Source organism: Parus major, chromosome Z, assembly GCF_001522545.3.
Source record: "Parus major isolate Abel chromosome Z, Parus_major1.1, whole genome shotgun sequence".
Lineage (NCBI taxonomy): Eukaryota > Metazoa > Chordata > Aves > Passeriformes > Paridae > Parus > Parus major.
The window spans coordinates 40,539,030-40,557,339 of record NC_031799.1 but is presented as its reverse complement, the minus strand read 5'-3'; the positions used below and the strand labels follow the sequence as shown (position 1 = coordinate 40,557,339).

Sequence of the window (18,310 nt, the reverse complement as noted above, 5' to 3'; positions counted from 1 at the left end):
AATGTGAGATGTGGTAAGGGTCCAGGGAGGCTCTGACCCAAACTCTTCACCAAACAGAAACACTGCTGGGTATCAATTAAGGAGGGATAGTTACTGCTGGGGTGTCAGGCTCTTCAAGTTTATGTCATCTGAAGATTGTTAAGTGTAGAGTTAATTTTCTTTATAAATTAGGTGTGGAGTTTATCTTTGTGTTTGACAGTGACTCTTATTTTGAATATATTTATGTTAACTTTTTTTTTCTCCCTTTGTTGTAAGTATCTGGAGTGTGGCATAGCAAGATGAGCCCTGGTGTCAGCAGGGCTGTCCTTGGAGGGCTTTTATGCCTTTCTTGAAGGCATGGGGCAAGGATAGGGGAAAAGGAGGAGCAGCTGCCAAGCCCTTTCTTGCTTTTAGGTATTGTGACAGGAGAGTCATCTCTGTCCAGACTCTAGGAACGGCTGCTGAATGGGGCCAGGAGGAACCAGCTCTGAAGGATGGGTTGCAAGCACATTGTTTTGCTTTGCCCTCAATTAATGATTGAGAAAGGTGCAGTGGCACAGCTCCTGTCGGCAGCACTACAAAAATGGCCTCTGTCTCTCGTAATTAATTTATGCCTCTTAACCAGATTTGTCCAGTCACTGTATTCCATGGTGATCACTGCTTCTGTCAGCTTCTTGCCCAGCTCTATCTCTGTCTGCGTGGCTGCTCCTTCCCTGCCTCCCAGTGCCGGCCAGAGAGACCAGGTTCTGAGCCTCTGTGAAGAGCATCCTCCATCTTTTACCTTCCCTGTGGTTTTTGGGGAGCAGCGCTGTGTAGCACGGTTTGGCTTACGTTGCAGACAGTTGAAATGGTGGTTTGTGAGGATATGGGTCCAGGCTGGCTTCTTATCCAGCACCAGAGAGGGGGAGCAAACCAAAACCCTCTGGCACAGGACTTGTTTTCCTGTGGACCCTGGGAGGTGAAACTCGCCTGCCACACCAGCTCCATGCCCCAGTTAATGTTGGTAAAGACCTGTGAATTGCCTCTTTGTATCTGTAGAAGTTGGATTCAGCAAAAATGGCAGGTTTAACAAGTAAGATGCCTTTCTAAGGTTTTTGTATTTGGTGATGACAACAGGGCCTATTGTGAGGGTTGGCCTCTGTCTCTTCTGGGTAGTGATGCTTTTAATAAGTTTTCTAATGTGTAATCTGTGAGTATTCTTCATCCAAACTGTTCTGTTTTGTCTGAATGCTAACTCATGCCATCTGGGTCATCAGGTTTCTAAGATTTCCAGGGCTCACTTAAAACACACTATTGGATTGTATTTTTTTTTTCCCTTCTTTTCCTGTTTTGGTGTTGCTGAACTCTTCTCTGTAATTCTCTCAATTCTGTAGGTATCAATTTTTAAAGTATTTTTGTCTGTTTGTTGAAGAGCTTTCTAGAGCAGATGTGGTAGCCACTACCTTAAATTCCCATGGCCACTGCTGTCCTGGTGAGTACTGAACTGAGATTACATCAGTTGCTTCCCACTTCAGTCAAATTCTCAACAAAAATGGGCCCCTACACCAGAAAGCCAGCTGGTGGAAAACACAGGACCCTTTCTCTGGCCTTGCTTTTCCCCATTGTTTTCCTCCCTGTAGCTGAGCAGGGCACTCACATCTGAGAGGACAGGAGCCAGGCAGTGGTGGCCAGACTGGCTGCAGGACATGGGGAAGCAAAGCTGTGTTGTGGGGCATGGACAGCGCTGGGTATTATAGTGTGAGGGAACTCTTGTCTTCTCTGGCAGTGCAGCTGGGTGGCCCTCCCATTGCTGCTTCTTTGTACCCACCCTGAAATTGTTCTTCTCCCATCCATGTAAGGTTTACGCTCAGTTGAGAGGAAGACATTGGGATTCTCATTGCCTGAAGAAGGTAAGTTTAGATGCTGATTAAGCTGAATGATTTCTGCTGAAAGATGAAGGCAAGAGGTTTTTTCGTTTGTAGTGAATGAAAGGGGAAGAAGGAAATAAGTCAAAAGGTCTAATTTTGTTTCTATAATCCCATTTGTTTCCTTTCCTCTTGCAAACTTTTATGTAGGTTTTAGTTGATGGGGATAAGAGGATGAAGGGGATTTTGTGTCTAATAGCAATTTAGAAATTGGACTCATAATGAAGAGAAATGCATGTATTCATGGCATGGCCAAAGTTATGCCACAAGACAAATTTGTTGTGTCTGAGCAGCTTATCTTTGCTCCCTACTTGATTAGAAAGGTTTCTACCTGACACACCTCCTTTACCCTGATGAAGTGATGTAGCTACAGTGGAAGAGGACTGCAGAAGTGCACTAAGGCTTAACTTTTTGCTTCTTAACCTTAGGAACTGTGCTGAAAGTTGTGTGCTGAAACTGTGCTGACTGAAGCTGTGTGACTTAATGAAAGACCTTGGTGTACTGAAAAGTAACTGTTTTAAAAAGGAAAAAAAGCAAAACCAAAACAAACCCCAAGAAATGGCTTCACCTATGCCCTTTATGTTGTAAAGAGTGTCTGTGTCTTAGAGATCTGGAGAGTAAATGCTTGCTGTAGGCTTCTCTGTTCAGTAGCTCTAGAGCTATGTAAATTGACATCTGAGGAACTCCAGTGCTGACAGCCCCCAGAGGCTGCTGGTCTCAGTCATGACTTTTGGCTCTGAACTTGGTTGCTTTGAAAACACAGGGTTTTGGGCAGACCTTGTCTGAATGTCTTGAAAAACTGTTTTAAAAGACACTTGCAAGGATTCATTTGAAAGTTTGGAGCTTTATTGTAAAGTCTTAGCACCTGTGAACAGATTCCATGTATGTTTTTAATTTGCGATGCTTATAATGCATATCAGTTAGCAAAGCTCACAAAAGCTTGGTTTTGTCTTCTTCCATAATCTTGTTTGCCTGTGAGGGAGTACAAGATATTAACTCAGTTGTAGAGATTTGATAAGTACTAGAAAAATGTTTACAGTGGATAAATTCAAGAAGCACCACCTTTGTGACTTGTCAAAGAAAAGGTAATGGGCATAAAAGGGTAAGTACAAATGTTGAGGAAGAAAAATATAGCTGACTCATTAGGATAATGTATGTGAAACCTGAGTGTTTGGAAACTGAAGGCGGGTATTTCAGAGCAGCAATAAAGCACACTTCCATAAAAGAAAAGTGGCAATGGGTTCTACCTCTGCAGGAGGCTGTATATTGGGAACTGCTTTTCTAGAAGCAGATTTTTACCCCAGCTGCCTTGTGGAGGTGTTTAGCAGCCTCTGTTAAGTGGAAGGACAAACCAATTTTCAGTGGCAGCTTTGACTTTGTTAGCTGCGTGGTTTTTTACCCCCATCCATATCTTCCTTTCTGTAAATGCTTGTCACGTAGTAATTTTCTTTGTGAGTTTGTTCATTTCTTACAGGCTTCACAGTGCTGTGTTACCAGCTTTTGTATATTGACTTCATGCATTGTTTTATCTGTATCCTGGTGTGGAAGCAGAGATATTTGAAAACAAGAGAAATGTTCTAGTTGGGAGGATGACAGTTTATATCTACTATCTAATTTCTTTTGGTTAATTTTGAAGATAGCATTAAGCATGTCTTCATAAACTTAAGGTCATAAAAAGTATTGAATTTTAAGACTTTGTTTAAAGTGTTCATCTATCATTTTCACGAGATTATCACTTACAGGCACTTGACATCAGCCAACTCAGATCCATATTGTTAATTGAAAAACATTTTATCCCTATGTGAATTCCTAAATCATGTGGGTTCATTTCATAACCTGACACTAACAGGCTGTGATAGAATAAATCACTACCATTAGAGGTATTTTATGTGTCTCAGTCTGCTATTTCATTTTATTCTGAGATTTTTCTTTACTTGTTTCTGAAGCTTTGTATGTTGTTTGATAATTTTTCTCTTCTCATGAAAATTGGGGTGAAAGTATTTATTCTTTTCAGCTGGTCCTCACATTGTGCCACCTGTGATTGCTGCTTGTGGTTAGTGTGGTTGATCAAACATCACAATTTAGAAATAACATTGATGTGATGGATTTTTAAGTGTATTGTGTGTATTCATGGAACACCACCAGAAGCTCAAAATCTTTCTTACCTTCCTTTATTAAAGGAATTTTCTCTTTACCCTTTCCTTATGGAACCGTCTCCATACCCTTTCCTTATGCAATTTCTTAAGTCATATTTTTGTAGACATAATAAGTGTCATATCACAAATGTTTTGGAAGAAGTGAGTATCTGATTTTTATTCTTTCTGTCTTATTCCCCTGAGACACCTTTCTTCTGAAAATTGTCTCATACTTGAGTATCAAAATGTTGTATTTTTTTTCATAGGTTTGAAAAGTTTCAAAAGAGTGCTAAATATGGTGACCGAGGAGGATAAGGATGATAAACTGTCCGTCCTGGGGGAGGGGTTTGTACTGTCTTTTCTAGCTTCTTCTGGCAGTAGTTAATTGGTGTGATGTTGAACTTAAAATCTGTTAAATGGCTGTTATGAAAAGGTGCTGTTTAGTGGAAACCTGTTACGAAAAGGTTGTTTAGTGAAAATAAAACATTTTGTTTTGTTTTTACTGAGAGTTTTCACCCCTTCTTTCAGAAAAATCTTTTTTCACTATTGAGTTTGTTGAGAGATGAGAAGTGGAGCTACCTGCAGAAGTTCAAGTCCTTGTTGACTGTACAACAGTCACCTTTTGTTCTCCAGTTGAATATGGAAAAGACTGAGTAACAATGGTTTCGTTATGTGATGCCTCCTGAATGCTGTTGCCTGATGGGCAAGGAAGCGTCAGCTTTAATTAATGGCCAGTCTGTTAGTACAGTTTGTTTGTTAGAACTGTGCTAGGAGGCCCATTGCTCAGTGGTACACTAACCTACAGGAACGTTTAATTGTCTGCCTTGGAAACCTTTCAGACTGGTGTATGAGTTGCAGCATCTAAAATAAAACTCACTGATTGGCAGAAGAGTTAGACTTGAGCCAGTAGCTGTGAATTGTGATTTATCTGTTTTGAAGTTCTGCTTCTGAGAGTGACAGGCTTAGTATCCCATTCTTCAGACAGGGAAGCAAGTGGATGCCATCATGCTTAGGCAGGGCTTTAATCACAGACCTGATTCTGTTTCTCAAGATGGCATTACCCATCCAAACTGATTTAATAACTGCAGTGCTTTCTGCTTGGGACCCCCTTGCATTTACAGTAAGCTAGACAAACCCTTTAAAACAAAGTTTCACATACCCTACTCAAGGGTATGAAAAGTAACAGAATGGAAAGCAGAGGTTAATGAAGTGCCAGCGTGTGAAAGTCTTAGTTGTATGTTAACTTTTTCTTTGGCAGCTCTAAACTATCCTGATTACAGCTTTTGTACAAAGCATTTTCTGTCTGCTGCAGCTGTTGTGACTATACCGTGTGTCATGATCAGTCTGTCACTGTTCATTGATCTGGAGGGGGGTAGCCATTAATTACTCACTCCACTACCTGCTTCTCTAGCAGTAGCAGTGTTGCTTTTAAGATCTTCTCATGAGATTACCACTCACTTTGATAGAGTGAGAGGGCAGAATTTGGTTAAACATCAGTGTATTTCAAATTAGATTACTTCATATTGTTTCTACTGTGTCTTTCAGATAGTTTTTTTTTTGTTCTTGCAGCCTTTGTTTGCTGCCCGAAGTTGCATCAAGCTCAGGGTTGTGCTAGCTTGTGTTAGAACTGTGAATGCAGTTGGTTTGTGCTTGGCTATACCCGATTGCCTTGGTTTTCTAAGTGAACTTTTATGTTACATTTTCAATCTTCAGTATGTGTCAAGTAAATTTTAAACGTGCTCACAGTGCTTGTTCATACTTTTTTTTGTGCTACCCATGTAGTGAAACCAGCTTGTGGTACAAATTAGACTTGCTGAACTTGTCATCGGGCATTTATCTGCTCTATCTCACAACACTCAAAATGGCTTTTGGCATTCTGCAGTTAGCGAAGATGGAAGACAAATAAAAGTAAATAAACAGGCTTCAGCATAGGTGACTTGTCCCTTTCTGTTCTTCCTCAGTTTTTGTTTTTGGGTCCTGCTGCTGACCATTTGTGATGCATCATTATACTCTCATAATGATAAATCATTATGTCCTTGCCACAGTCTGCTAGTTTTCATCAGCATGGGAACAGAAGAGGACTGTGGGACCACTGTCATTCAGTGACTTATTTATTTATTTATTAATCTTCTGGGAGCCGTTCATGTTTTGGCTGGGAGTGAGAACAGAGTAATGTGGGCTTGGCATCCCACATATGCTCCTGTAGAGAGAAGTTTTGGAGGCAGGTGAAGCCCACATTATCTGTCTGCTTAAGGAACTTAAACAAGGTTTAGGATAGGAAGAGAGCAAAGGTGGTGGGATCTGCATTGAGACCTGCTATTCTCAACTGGAGGTCTTCCACATTTTAGCGCACTTGCATTACAAGCTTTGACATGTTGTTAATACTATTGTAGATCAGAATCCTGTCTTGTGGCTGTGTGTTTCAGTGAGAAGTGCTCTCCTGTGTGTGTGTGTGACAGAAGCACAGCTTGTGCACTTGCACTTGCGCTTTCTCAGTCCTCTGGTATCAGCACAGCGTTTTCAGAGCCTCAGAGGTCTGGCCTCCCTGTGTGCTTCTCACCCTCAGTGTAGCTCAAACACAAGTTAACACACACTTCAAATAAAATACGTTGGTATTGTGCCGTGTTTTCTCACTTGGTTAACAGGAGCGTTAACCCTGTGTGTGCTGTGAGCTGAAGAGGTATGCATTGCAGTTTGTTGAGTCTCTGGTGGAGATGCCAGAAGGAAAATTGCATAAATGAGATTCAAAAGATACACACATGCAATTAGAAATTGAAGAGACAGGTGGATCAGTGGAAACCCGAACTTGTGAGGAACACATTCAAGATGCTTTGTTCCATGGCAGCAGCTGGTCTGGTAGCTTCCAATGTGTTTTCTCTGGTTGGCAGAATTTCAGTCAAAACCTTAACACTTTCCATAACTGTAGCTCTGCACTGTGAAAGAGAGCATATTCTTCCTGAAAATCTGCAGTTAAATGAGCTTTTACTTGTTTCCTTGCATTACTACTAAAACTTGTCCGGCTCTATCCTGTGCTGCATTTAGAAACTGATCTGACTGGAAAGTGATGTCACACCTCCATTTCTCCCCATAAAAGCAAATGGTGTAGTCTTTCTGCTGGGTAAGTTTTTTGAAACTTCAAATTTAGTGTTTTCATTTATCTGTAAGAACAAGGGGAAGAAACCTGTGCATGTGGAGCTTTCTGCATCTCTGACTTTAATACATATGTTGTATATATACTGCTGTTAAGGTGTCATTTCAAGCACTGTCAGTCTGGTGGTTGTATAAAGTCTGAATTTTTCTGCTTGTGTGCTTGGTCCTATTCTTTTTGTCCCTTGGGTCCCCGCCTGTTCCTGGTTGGTGGAGGTGGAGAGAAGATCCTGTTTGTTGCAAATCTGTCTCCATTAGTGCACTACTAATATTTATTGAAATTATCTTCCATCTTGTGCCTGATACTCTTCAAACAAGTGAATTTGGGGGCTTTTCCAGTGGAGCAAATTTCAAGCATTTGGTAGTTTACATTCTCTTTAATCCGTGGTAAATAACACTAATCAGACACCAGACAACAGGGGAGAGAAAAGAAGGCATATGTGCCTTTTTTTAGATGTATAAGCTATCAGGAAATAGAATCTAGCCATAACCTGGAAAATATATTTTTGCTGAACTTTTTATTGTATATCCCAGAAGTATATTCTCCAGAGCATGTCATGTCTGAGAAGCGCTGAAACAAGCAGCAGTATGGATGGATCCCTGCCTTAGTCCTTCCAGCTAGGATTCCTGGTTGAGGGAGTGGGGTATGGGGGAATGCTGTTTCTGTGCTTGCCATGTTGGTAGGGAATGCCAGTCTTCTCTCCATATGGCCGAGGCTGGTTCAGTATGTAGTGGGGAACGATGCTGGGAATTTTCATTGAATGTGAGAAGGAGCTGGATGATGGTGCTGTTCAAGCAGTCTTATAAAGTAGCCACTGACAGCCAAGTGATGCCACCTTTGATGGGGAGGTCTTTTGTTTTCCCTTTGCTCAGTGATGTGTTTTTGGGTGCCTGTCTTCTGGCCTGAGATCAGGGCTGTGTAGAGATGAAGGGTACACTATTCTAAGTCTCTTCACAATAAGGCCCATTTTGATGTGCCCTCTTTTATGGCACAGAGGGTGAAGCTGATGCCATTCAGTTAGTAAAGATTTTGCTGTCATGCCAGAAATTGTCAGACCAGAGCAGAGGATGAGAGGTGTATTTGTGTGTTTTAAATCAGCGAGTGTAGCAAACACCCTACTTACACCATCTTCCTTTGAATTATGGTCTGGTTTTGCTTCTTAGAACAGGAGATTGTGTCAACACTTATGGCACTGTCTTAGTGCTGTCTGATTTGATTTTCATGAATCTTATGCATGTAGAATGAGGAAATGGCACCATTTGCAACAGGAGATCTGGCTTCTAAGAGAAGTTTAGAAGAGGCCTTATGGAGGCCCTTTGATAGCTTTGGCCTAATTTGGAAGCTGTCTCTGTCAGCCACATGTTATTTCAGATGAGTTACCTATGGCTGTGACAGGAGATGTGTGATTGCTTTTGAAGGATCCCAGCACTGGAAAAAAACCAAAAACCTGCTTAATTATTACAGAACATTGCAGTTCTACTCCTTTTTCTCCGTGTATAAAACCCCAAAATGATAACCTTGATTTCCTTGTTCTTATGATCATGAGAAGGCCAAGTTTGGAAGGTGCAATTCTGGCTTTATTACAGAGAAATCTGGGAGAAGAAACTGTAAATGGAGGCTTTTTGGTTTTTTTTTTCCTCTTCATGCTACAACAGCCTTGGCTCTCTGAAGAAGCAGCTCTTTGACAATATGTTCTGAACTGTGAGCATGGAATTTTGACACTCAGTGCTGTGAGAACACAGCAAATGTTCACACTCAGGTTGTGGTGTGGAATTTTGCTGATTTTTTTAATTTCATTTTAAACACCAGCTTTGGTCTGATTTTTGCCTGTGCTGCAGCCATAACTCTCCTGGGCACCAGGTGATTACTGAAATTTTGGATATGCTGTCTTAGTACATTAAATGTGAGTTCCACAGAAAAAGCATGCTTTTTGGAAACTGGTATAAAAAGCATTTGAAAGAGATTCTTTTCCCTTTCTTGTCCCCAGCCTTCCAGAAAGTCTTGAAACAATGAAACTCAAAACATGCATGTTGTTGTATATCTAGGCTGTTGCTCTTGGTGTCTGAAGGTTCTGTTTTCCTGCAAACAAAGGTGTTTTTATTGTGCTACTTACAGGTTTTGGTGGGTTTTTTTTGCTTGTGGTGTTTTGTTTGTAATTTAGCATAACCATTAATTGTGTTTGAAAGTGATTTAGAAGAGCCAGGCAAAACTGAAGGTTCTGTTGTACTTGGTACCATGATGAATGTATTTTCTGTTTCCTGATGGATTTGCAGCACTGTTGATTTCAGAGTTGTGTTGGATGCCCAATGAAAGAGATTTTGAGTTTGTGGGTAAAGGGAATATTTTCCAGTTGGAAAACCATGCTTATTCTTATTTGAACTGCCAGATGCAGCAGAAGTTAATCCTTTGCTGCAATATATCTCCTTGAAAAATAATGTTTTAAGCTGCTGCCAGAGGGATGCTAACAGATGGGAAACTGGAGAAATGTGCCTGTGAGTTTGTAGTGTTAAAAGTCAATATATTATGTTCTCTATCTGTACTATGTGTAAAAGCAGTAACTTCACATAGGAAACTGACCTCAAGTTCATTCTTGCCTAGCTGTGCCACTTCCAGTACTCTTATCCTGTACATCCCTCATGGATAGGCAACGTCCTGACAGCTGAAACCAGCTGTCACAGGTGTGTGACAGTTAAACATGGCACTTTGCTGCAGCCCCTACAGCAGTTGTTTTAAATTTGTATTTCCTGATAGCTATTTTACAGATGTGTTGGATGGAGTTTAAATGAACGTAAGTTCTTAATTTCTCTGCTGTGCATATATGAGGCTGTAACACTGGGGTATTTTTAAACTGTCGATCTGTTAGATTCCTCAATTGGAATATTCCTCATTTAAATATTTAATGTATGATATATGCAGATACTGCAGTATTTTAATGTAAATATGGACAAAATATTTTTGGGAGTTTTTTATGCATCTTGTTTTGCTTTTTGCAGAGGTTGTAGCTTTGGGATGCTATCCAGACTCTGAATTGTAAAAGAGAGCATAAAGAATGCAGGATGTTTTTAGAATAGACTGAACTGTGAGCAGATGGCTTCATTAAATTCTTTTTAGGCAGGGAAAGCGGTTGCTGCTTTTGGAACAAAATTGGCTGGAGCAACTGCTTGTACATTGCCATCCTAAGTGTATGGCAGGTAGAATATTTGTACAATTTGGTGTAAAACAATTGGTCCTTCAAAATACAGATGCAGGAGAGTGGTGCCTCTGTTCTTTGAAATGATAGATATGAATTAGAACAAAAGACTGAATGTCTCATCAGTAAACTTTCTGTGCATGTTTAAGATATTGAGCAGGGGGGATCTCTGCTAGTTGATTTTTTGCTCCTTGACCAGAATTCTGTTCTTCACCACAAAATCCTTGGTTTTACTTTTTATTTTTACTTGCTTTCTGGAGGACACGGTGGAAACCTACATTTTTAACTAAATTAACAAAATAGAATTATAAATGGCTTTTGAAGGAGAGTGATACCTGAAAGGTAATTTTCTTCTTTTAGAATATAAAGACTTCTGGCAGAAGTATATGAAGAGCATGGTTGCTAAGGGTTTCAGTGTTCTTGTGTTGATCAAAGTTTTGTGTGTGCAGTGTGGGCAAATTTTTGCTTTGCTTACATCTAAGCTGTAATTAGGTACTTGATGCTCAATTTTCACCCAATCCTTCCAGCCCCAGTGTTAAAAAAGAACTTCTAAAGTTTGGTCAAGATAAATACTCTCAACTCACAATATCTGAATAGCCTCCTACAAGCAGATTGTCTATAGAGCTTCAAAGATGGGGCTAGATTTAAGGAGGAGAATTTGAAGGGCTGTTAGGTCCTTTCAGAACTGAGTGTTTCCTTTAATTTGTTGTTTTTTAATTTAAAGGCAATAAACATGGTATCTGGGAAGATACTGTCCTGATGTAATGCTGAATTTATTGGTATTGATTACAGCATATCCGTTCTTTTACCTGTGAAATGCCTCTTTATTACAAATTAGACATTAGCTTGTTTTAAGTAGTGAAGGAGGACTGGTGCATCTGCTTCTGGTAGGTCTGAACTCCTTGTCTTGTCTTTTGGTACATGGTATATTCTGGGGAAGACTTGAGCTCTGAACAGTTTCTGTGTTGGTTTCAGCTCTGTTAAAATGCTGCTGGCAGATAATCTGGAATGGTAGTGTTGGGATTAATTTGTTGTTTGTGATTGAGTCAGGGAAAGCACACAAAATGCCTTTATTTATGAAGAAGCTTCTGCACTGTTTTGTTTCACCATACTGAACCAAGTACCTCCGTGTAGTAGGTTTGTGGAAGTTTGTTGTGAATGTTTACACATACTTGCATAATAGATCAAATCCATGGTTTTTACCAGGTTGCTTTTTTAAGGGTAAATTTGTAATGTACACATGCATTGTGGAAACTGACTGAGCCAGACATCATATTGCTGGAGGAAATTTTGTGCTTAATTAGAATCAATACATTCCACAATGAGAATAGAAAATGACCTTGAATTTGGGAGGATGAATTACTGGCACGTTATTTGCCTTGCTTGAAGTGTGTTATTTTACACCCTGGATTCTCCTGTTAAGCTTTGTGTATCTATGATACTTTTTTTAAAATGCTGTCTTTTATGTGTGTGTTTTCCAGAATCCTCTGCAGTAGTAGGAGGGCTGGACCATGCTGCTATTGGGATAGAAGTATCTGAGCAGATGATCCACTGTAAATGCAATTCTGGCCCTAGCTATCTCATGCCTGCCACTGTCCATATGACAGAGCTTTTGGACTTAACCTTACGTGTTTATGAAAACAGCCATGGCTGTTAGTGGAGCACTTCACCCTACCCCATGGTGTATCAGGTATTTGCCAAGACTGGCAGCATTTTTCTTACCTCTTTTTTCCTCTCTGTCTCGTTGTTGCTGAGAGGTGCAATGATGCTTCATAAGGTTGTGGGGACCCTAATGAGCAGGTGTTTCAGATTCTAGATTGTACCCATTTTCACCTTTCATTTGAACAAGAGCTGAATGATGTATAACCATAGTTCTGGTACATCGCTGAGTGTTAGCAATATGTGCTAAATGAAAAGTAGTCTTGTTAAATGTCAGGCATTGCACGTCCTCTGGACAGGAACTCAGTCCTGTATTTGTGTCTGTCTTTCTTTATTGATATTTTGCAAACAAAGACTGCTAAGCCATTTGAACATCTGGGCTGAATCACATTTAACCAGCTTATGTGAGCAAATGTTTCTACCCATTCACGTAGTGAAACGTAAGCTGCAAAGCCTGGGATATTCTGCACAGAGATGAATGGCTTAATGTGGTTATGATTTAACTAAATTCACTCAGCTTGTTCTAACTGTGGCCTTTTCCTCATAAGGGCAGAAATGATTGTCACTTTGCAGTCTAGGTTTAAATCTTATGACCCATGTAAATTATCTGCATTTGCTCTTGCTCTGTTTAGCTTCTTTCAACTACAGACCCTGTATAAGAAGAAGCAAAGGAAAGGGTGTCTGCAGACATATTGCATGCAGATCAGATGCTTCTAGTGTCTGGTCAGCTTTGGTTTGGGCCAAATAGTACACATCTGAAAACATTTTTGCTAGTTTGGTAATGTTTTTCTCTGCTGGTGGAGTCGATTTTCAGCTTCCTTGAAACTCAAGATGTAATAATGATCTGTATGTTAAGAAGATAAAACATCTGCTAAGACTAGAGTGCAAATAATTCTTAGTTGGAGTCTGCCTTGTTTCCAGATTTTTCCTAATGTGCAGCAGAGGAAAATGAATCTGGTTTTCCCGTATGTGCTCCTGGAACTTTGATCTAGTTGTCAGTGCTGCGGTTCATAGGTGTGAACAGCTTCACACTGCTCTGAGCTGCTGCAGGAAGTTCCCCAGGAGCAGGGTGGGAGGAAGGCCAGTACTCCAAGGATGCAGCCTTAAGTCATGGCTTTGGGTTGTGCGTAATTGAGTAGCTGCAATGGCCTGTTCCTTGTCCTTTTGCTCCCTTCCTTGACCTCTTGTGCTACTGGTGCCGCTTCTCTTGAGTGAGATCTTTATGATGATGGGACTGTAGAGTATCCTGGTTAAAAATTTATTCATATTCCCCTGAGACAGCTTTCTTCTAAAACAGCTGTCTGATCTTTAAATTTGATTTTCATTTTTACTTTTTGTTTCTACTGTACTATGTGGGGTGCTACTTGCCCAAACAAGCTGTGCCTGTTCTGTTCTTGTATTGTTCTCTGTAGTGCTTAATGCAAATCCTGCTAATCAGTGGTGGTTGTTTCTGTTTCAGGTACAAAACACTGAGTCATTGTTAAACTAGCTTCCTCAAGTCCTGGTTGACTGGCAGCATCCACTGTGTAGATTGAGTCTGAAAGCTGTGTAAACCCTGGCCTGACTATTGTATTGTCTGCAGAGTGGACTGGTAAACTTGACTTTCAAGCCTGTAGACTTGCCTTGTCCTCCCTCTGGTGGTGATCAGCCTTCTGCAGTCTCACGGATGTAATTGTCATAGATAGCCTTCTAAAAGTGACATGTTATCCTTTTTAATCCAATAGAGTTTAATCTTTGGACTACGAACAATTGACATTATTGAAATGGGGTTTGACAATATTTTATATTCTCTAAGCATTTTTATTTGCTATTTTCTGTTTAAATTTGGGAAGCTAGCAGCAGAAACAACTCCCTGTTCTTCCATAGCCTTGCTGCTATGTAGACCTCTTCCTCTGAGTTTTAATGTTTCGGTTAGTTCTTCCAGTGTGCTGCAGTAACCACCGAAGTGTTTGCTTTATCTGCTTTAATAGATCACTTTAAGACCTTGTAATCTTATTTGTCTCAATTTCAAGCTGGGAGGGCAAGGATTGGAGGACAGCAGGCTTTGTATTGGATGAGCATTTCACCTGAAAAATATCATTCACCTCTAGGTTGTTTAGTCTCCCTGAGGTGATCCAAATAATGGCACATTTATTCCTTGAAATCATGCATCTATGCTGCTGGTATCCCAAGAACAGGATATGTGCTTTGCTGCTAAGAGAGTGCTTCTTGATGCTTGTTGGTCTGAAAATTTAGCAGTTGTCCTGGAGTCAAAACTGTGAAGCAGGACCCTGCATAGCAATGGGAGAGAGAAGCCTACCTGACCCTTGCCTTCTCTGGCACCACAGAAGAGAGTGGATGGTCTGGCATGGGGTCTTTGCTTGCGCTCACATCTCTCATCAGCAGCTCTTGGAAATGGGTTTATGTAGGATGCAGAGTATGGCTGCTAGAAGAACAGACAGAATGCTGCTGAGAGAGTAGGCACTTTTTCAAGTCTGTCTGCATTCATATGCATGAGATTGTCTCTGCTGGTGGATGTTTTCTAAGCTTGAGTGTAAGTACTGAAAGTGTGGTTGTACGACCCCCGTGGCAGGTGTGGGTCGTTCAGTGCAGCTGGAAGAGTCTTGTGGTGGTGAAGGAATGGCTGCTAGAATGACATAGCTTTGGTACGTGTCAAGGTGTCTGTGAAGGAGTGTGGTGAGTGGCTGGGAGATCCTCACAGAAGTGGTTGGAAAGTGGTGGGAAATGCTCACAAGCTATGCTACCAGCTCCTCAGATTGTTAATGGGATAGTTTAATGTTTATTAAACTTGTTTTACCCCTGGAACCTTATGAAGTGGCTCAGTAGGAGAGAATTATTTGGCAAGTGACATGAGCATTAAGATGTGTAAGCTGAAAGTAGTGCGAACTTTCACTGAATTGTTGAAATTCTAACTTTTACAAGCCACGTGAAAATCCTCACTAGACAGGCTTCTCACCTTCTCTCTGCTGGGGATACTGAAGTCTTCAAGTCTTTCTGATAAGTAAAATTTGGGTTTTTTGAGCTGTTGTTGAAGTACCCCACCAAGAAGACACTTTCCTTGAGTCCACTGTGACATTTCAGTATGCCTCCTGAGCCAGGCTTTCAGCACCAGCCTTTGTGTGCCACAGCAGCTGGTGGAGTGCTCTGCTCAGTAGCTGTTTTCCCAGGCATGGTCACCTTCTGTTTTTGCAGTTACCGTGTCCTTCAGAAATGAAGCAGTTGATCCCAGGCTCTTGTACTCCGACATGGAGCTGGCAACTGCACTGTCATATATCAGTGAAGCTTGAACATAGTACATGTCTCTGAGGGCTGGAAATGTCCCAGAGCCCTGGAGAGTAGATAAATGCCATTGACAAGTTCTGGGCCATGGATGAAAAAAGACCCATCACCCATGGACTGGTCTGACCAATTTCTAGTCAGCAGCTCATCTTGGTCAGGACCTGACCAGATTGTTTTCAGGACATGTTTTCTCAGGAACTGTCCTATGAAGCCTCACTCTCCTTTCACACTCACTTTCCTAAAGGATTCCTTTAGGAAATCTTACAAAAAATCCTGCAGTAGGTTGAATGAAACGACCATACTCTGAGAAGCAGCAGGAGATGCACCTTTGGTTCCCTGTGCATCACTAGTAATGAGGAGAATTTACATGACTGTCAGCAAGATGAAACTTGTATATCACTGCTGAAACATACATCAAATAAGCCTAATTCTTTAGTTTGTCTTAAGTTTCTCATTGTCTTGAAGGTTCATTTTGAGCTGTACTTTCAAATGTTAACATTTTAATTTTTTTGTTTCATTCTAACACAAAGGTAAGTAAGGGAAGGCTTTTTTTCCTGCTGAGGGGTTGATGCCATTTAACATCATCTGAGGCGACACAGCATGACAAGTGTTTTGCCAGCAGTCTTGAGGGAGGGGTCAGCTGTCGTGAAATTGCATTACCATTTTCCGTCACTTAAACGTCGGGTATGTCACCAGCTTTTCAGAGCATGTTAGAATTCAAAAAACTTTAGCATATCCTGAGACTTTTAAAGTGCCATGGCTCAAAAGAGCTACTGGTGAAGTGCATAATGCCCATTGTATTAGAAAGATAGAGAAGCTGTTCGAGCATAGATACTCTGATACCTATATTTTTTCTGCAGAGTGAGTGCTAGTTTTAGGCTTTCTCAGAGAGCACTCAGGGGAAGTTTTGTGATCAATAAGGAGCATCTTGTGTTGTGCCTCGAGGTGTGCAGTTGGCTGACCTTGCTTTGTGAGCAGCTTAGAATATTGCATGCAAACTGTAGCACAGTTTCTCATGTGTCACTGAACAACAAATCTGTTGTTAAAGACAGTGTTTTGCCAAGCAGAAATATGTCTGCAGCCTGTAAGAATAAGGAAGCTTAAATGAAGCTTGCTAGCAAACAGTCCAGCAGGAGACAGAATTCTTAGCAACAAAAATAATGAGATCTGTCATTCTGGCCTAAATTGTAGAGAAGCGGTAGCAAAGCAGCTAATACATGGATGTTAATCTGGAGTACTGATTTCAGTCTGTGGTGTGTATACTTGTGGTTACCTTGGATGACTCCTAATACATCTGCAAAAGCTACTTAAGAAGAGCAAGCTGATTGTTAGTAGATACAAATTCTCAGTACAAGTGTGCACATCCTGTAGGAAACTTGAAGATTAGTGATTTCCAATTTCTAAAAAATGTTTTTTGGATTCAAAGAAGCCTAGATAATAATTTGCTGGAAAGAAAACTGTATATCAGAAGTCACTCCACAAATAAATAACATTACCTGCCTGGGTTCACATTTTGATAATGGGACATTGTTTTGGTTTTTTTGTTACAAAGTCTTGCAATACTTTAAAGCTAATATTCCAATTGTACAAAATTGGGGAAAATGTCATGGGAGAAGGAGAAGGAAGCCAGTGCTTAGTAAGAATAATTTGTTTGTTTTCTGTATTAAGTCTTCCCTTATCAAACAAAAATAAAAAATCAAACCAGCAGACCCAAAACAAATCACCAGACTTTTAGCAAATGAGCTGCATAACAATCAAACTTTAAATTCAGAAAATTAATACATCCATAAGGAACTTTAACCTTTAAAAGTTTAATTGATTTGAATTGATGTAGAAGGATGATTTTTTTTTTTTCTTTGTAGAAAGGGCCCATTGATTTTATAGGCTGTATGGAGGCTTTTGTTTGTTTCTTGCTTTGTTAAGCACACTTCAGAAGAAAAGGATATTTTGCAGTGTAGGATGACACTTGGAATATAGACAAGGTATCTCTTGAGTACTGTCTCTGCTTGTTCTGGGTGGTGCAGCAAAGAAAAGGGATAAGAAGTCTCAAGGATGTTCTTCTTTGCACACTTTCTGTCAATGTGTTACCACTATCTTGATGACCTCAGAAAGTTGTAAAAGGATACAGAGAAGCAGCTAACAGCTTGAACACCTCTGCAGAATCTAGTTCACAAGTAACATTAATTGCCACTGAATTCTCTGACATATATCTCTTGTTTGGGATTAACTTTTGCATTTGGTTTAGCTTAACCTAATTTTTCCACTCTGACATTTGAAATGTGAAAGCTCTAAGTGTTCTAGGGTGAGAATCTCTGGTTTGAGATAAGACATGAATGGTGGTTGCTGTGGAATTTGGAGGTCAGCGTTGCCAAGGAAGGCTTTGTTTCTTTGTTGAGCCCTAAACCTTGGAGGAAGTACATAAATCTAATCTTGCCCATAATGCCTCCCTGTAATTTTCCAGTTCTGCTTTTCTGTAATACTAAAACCCCTCAAAATTTAGCTTTCAATGGCTAGAAACTTGTAATTATCTGTTTTGTCAACAAAGTCTGAGGCAGAACCTCTGTGGTGTACATATCTTCTATCTCTCCTTTTAAAATATCTATAACGATAGTGCAAATAAGGTTTCCAAAGTTAATCATTGAGTATTATAATGACTCTCTCTGCAGCATTTTATTTGGCACAAGAAAAAGCTCATTTTAGGCTTTGCAGGAGTTAAAATCCCAGTAATGCTCATGAGAATGTTTTGCAAGCAAAGCTTCTATTAATCCTGTTCCTGACATGCTCACCCATAATTTGATGTGAAACCTGAAGCACTTGTACTGAAAGATCTGCACCTGTGTTTTTAGATGTACAGAAAGCAGTAATACGGGCACAAACTGATAACCCAGTTACTAGGTAAAGGTCAAAATGACCTTTGCATTATTAATATCAACACAAGGGTTGTATTGAGGCAGGAGCAGTTATGATTGATGCTCTATAACCCCACAGAATAGATGTAACAGCACATGATTAACCA

At 40.3% G+C, this 18,310-nt stretch overlaps 1 protein-coding gene across 9 annotated transcripts in view; it reads left to right on the top strand.

The window, feature by feature from the left end:
* SEMA4D (semaphorin 4D) overlaps positions 1–18,310 on the top strand; it is a 97,809-nt gene that overhangs the window by 27,282 nt on the left and 52,217 nt on the right. Inside the window, exon 1 of one of the 9 annotated variants that reach the window (XM_015652759.3) lies at positions 12,025–12,046. The exons of the other annotated variants lie outside the window; for them this stretch is intronic. The gene's annotated coding sequence lies outside the window, so the exon portion shown is untranslated. Of the gene's footprint in view, positions 1–12,024; positions 12,047–18,310 lie in introns of those variants that run through there. 9 annotated transcript variants of the gene reach the window in all.